This window comes from Zingiber officinale, chromosome 5B (assembly GCF_018446385.1).
Source record: "Zingiber officinale cultivar Zhangliang chromosome 5B, Zo_v1.1, whole genome shotgun sequence".
Taxonomy (NCBI): Eukaryota; Viridiplantae; Streptophyta; class Magnoliopsida; order Zingiberales; family Zingiberaceae; genus Zingiber; species Zingiber officinale.
In genome coordinates, this window is record NC_055995.1 from 98,735,711 (window position 1) to 98,739,605 (window position 3,895).

General features: G+C 38.1%; 1 pseudogene; it reads right to left on the reverse strand.

Moving 5' to 3' along the window:
- Positions 1 to 567: 567 nt before the first annotated feature.
- LOC121985147 lies at positions 568 to 3,664 on the reverse strand (annotated as a pseudogene).
- Positions 3,665 to 3,895: the final 231 nt, after the last annotated feature.

Sequence of the window (3,895 nt, forward strand, 5' to 3'; positions counted from 1 at the left end):
GTATTTGCATTTGTTCATCTTGTTGTGTTCTTCTGCAATCAAGCTTGTAAGAGGCTTCTTCGCCTCCGGAAAATTTCTAAGAATGAAGGAGTTTATAGTGGAAGAAGATCGTTAGGAGTGGACCTTTGGATTAGTCACTTAAAGAAGGTAGATACCAAGTAAAACCAAGGTGTTGTGTATGAGACGTTTCCAAGAATGAGGTTGCTTGATGTTTTCGTTACACATTCAATGACGAACACAAAGTGAAGATGAGAAGTAATCGAAGCTATTCACCCCTCGAGCTCACATGGGTCCCAACATTTTGGATTTTGAACATAATAGTAGATTAAATTCTATGAATACCTTTAGAGGTGGTTAGTGGCTCACCCTCTAAATTAACACTTCAATATAAGTCTTTCAAATCATTCCACAAACTATCCTAACTCTTAGGTTAGGGGCGAAAAAGAATTTATAGTTGCATTCACTTGAGTTTTATTCCATATCTCTCAATCATAGTTTAGTGATATATAGGGGGAGATATTTGTGGCTCACAATCGCTTCTAAGCGAAATTCAAAAAAGTAGATGCATTTTGAAAGCAAATTGGATTTGACCTAATGCATTAACACATCCACAAATGGTACACTTACTACATAGGAGAACCAAATTAATCATAGATCTAACCATGGCACGCCTTATTTCTACATAACCTACTTGATCGATAAGCAAATTAAAATGATGATTTTACATCCTCGTTCAAGAATTATGGCTGCCTTATTTGTGATCAACCTGTATGGCAAAAAGCAATTGAGATCAATATAATTGTTACTTAGCTTGCATATTAGCATAAAAAAAACTACATGTTCTTACAAATCTATTCAACTTTTGGGTGTTCTTTTAGGTTTTTAATTACAAATGACTAGAAGTCTTGGATTATTATTTTTCTTATATTTTTGAAAAAAAAAAGTCATAGTATTACGTACCTTCTTGATCTACGATTCCTTTGGCTTGATTTCATACTTGCACAATCCTTTCTTGATGCAACTGATCATTATATTTGCCGAATCGATCCCTGAGAAGTTAACATCATAATCAAACCTTTAGTCGGTAGAAATAGTCATTCGAATCCAAAATATCATCGGCTATGGCGAATTAGAAAGTAGAGAAAAATAACCACAAACTCAGACCTGCAAGATAAGCACCATGCACATAGCCATTGTAATGGGTACTCGTGTGCTCACCGGTGAAGTAAACCCTCCCAATCGGTGCCTTCACAACAAGGAAAGTGTTCACAATTAATCAGTACTTCTCCTCGTACCAAGAAGTTCTATACCTTGATGTTAAAGTCTTATTTAAGCAGTGGATAATTGATAACTCGTATAAAGCGATTAATTAAGTATAGTTATTAGGTTCTAGGGTATGAACTAATATGGAAGAGCAATAATTAGATGTAGATCATGTTAGGGTAAAAACAATTACCCTAATTTGATCGTACTCAAATCGATTGACTCCCAACGGCCAATTCGAAAATGTGCCTTTGAAGAGCCTATCCGACCACCATCTTGGAACAAGTATATCGGTTGCTTCCGGTATATCTTTTCCGAACATGTTCCTCAACACCTCCATGCATTCCGCCTTCGTGTGCGAGTCTGGTTGTTGCTCGATCCTTCTCGATTCTTCATCCGTGACGGTGACTAATAGAACATTAGCTCCCGGGTATTGCTTTTCAAATTGCTACAATGACAACTTTGTTCATCAGTATAATTGACATCTAAAGATGGTTATATGTAGTTAGTATATATATATATACACACCTGCCAAATTGGGTAGTATCCTCTTCTCTCACTAGCATAGATGAAGAACTCAGTTCCATTTCCTTGAGGCCAAAACGTGGAAGGAAACTTGAGGAAGATCTTGGTGTACACTGCCATATCGAACTGATATATTGCGAGGATCTTCCAATCCTACAAATCAGAGCATATATATATATATATATATATATATATCCATTAATTCATGAACTAATTAAACTAAATTAAAGTGTGTGCTAGTTCGAAGTCAATTAATAATTACAGGCAAGACTGGCTCAAACTTGATGAGTTTTGTTTGCAAAACTCCAATACTGACTGAAACCAACACATAGTTCGCTTTGTAAACAGATCCATCCTCTGTGGAAACAGTGACGCCGCCAGGGCCATATTGGATACGTCTAACCACCTGTAATTTATTTGTTTTTTTACAAGAGTCGTTGAAAAAAAAAACGTCAGATGTTTATTTTAATTTTAAAATTTTATAAAATGATGATTAAATTTATTATGTTACGAGGTGATGTTAAAAATGGATGTGTGAAAATTAATATATAAGATAAGAAATAAAAATATTAAAAAGAAAATCTGAAAAAAAAAATAAGAAATACTTCAGTAGTTAAGATGATACAAATATATTATATAGTTAGATGATTAATAAATATTTCAATTAGAAAAATAAATAAATAAGAAATAATAATAATATAATTTTATGTGCAATTATTAATTATTAATGTTTAAAAATGTTTTCATATGCCTTGTTAAGGGAAAGGCGAGGGTCGATGATGGAGCCGTTGCTGCTGGTTCGAAGGTACTGGCTGGCCAAGTCGTAGACGACGCTCGCGTAACCTCGCTGGTCGGCGACGAAGTAGACGTCTTCGCCGAAGTCGGCGAAGGTAGCTAAAGGCACGGTGTTCTGCAGGCTCGTCACCCTCGGCGGCTCCGCGAACTCGTAGTCGTAGTTGAAGTAGTCCACCGCCATTTCCAACGCCGTCGTAGGAACGCTGTGTACATATATATATATCCATGCATGAACGAATTAATAACTAATATAATATTTAAGACAGACTTAATTAACGTAGTTAATTAGACAGGTTTAACTAGTTAATTATATTAATTACTGGTCTTGGAGCCGCTGAGAGGTGAGCACGGAGATGTCCTTGGATCCGCTGGGAGGCAACGCTTTGGAGTACTTGCTCGCCGCCTCGTCCACCTTGTCGAACTCATCGATCACCCCCTCCACTACCGAGCTCTCATAAAGACCACCACTGTATAAAATTATAAATATATATTCATCAGAAGAGTGTGTATATATATATATATATATATATATATATATATATATATATATATAGCTAGGAAGTAATAATATTAATTACTTTTCTTGGTAGGCGTTAGAGGAGAGGCCATCGAAAGTCGGAGCGGAACTTTCTGAGGTTGAGCTTGTTGGCCATGGTCCAGATGGGATTGACAGTGTCGCCATTGACGCCCTCCACCCAGTTCGCTCCCATCTCCACGTTTATCCCCGCAAAGTTTGTCTTCCGCATCCGCCCGCCTATGCGGTCGGTCGCCTCGAGTATCAGCAGGTTCTTGATCCCGGCGTCCGACAGAGTCTTCCCGGCAGAGATCCCTGTAATATATAATTTATAAATGGTAGAGCATTTAATTTATGGGTTTCGTGCGCGTGAAGGATATGGTAGAAAGTAGGGGTCGGTGGGTCGACCAGACATTCCGGCGCCGACGATGATGACTGAAGGGCCGGCGGCGGAGCCGAAGCCGGTGAATCCTCCGACGACGAGAGTAGTAGTACTGGAGAGTGTGAGGAAGAGAGCCACAATTAGGGCGAGGGGGTTGATTGGTGCGCCCAAGTCTCTCATCTCAAGCATTACTCAGCACTGGAAGCAGCGTTAGACTGACGTCGTGTTTTTATATAGAGCAGGAGGCCAAGAACAGGAGTTAATGTCCACTCAAATCTTATCGTGAAATATCGACAGAAATTTGAACAAGCTGTAGAAGCTTCCAACAGTCACGTAAAGTCTTATCAAGTCAAAAAATCAAACAAGCGCCTTTTTTTTTTAACCAATGAACGTTTCTCTTTTATTTTTTTTATTAA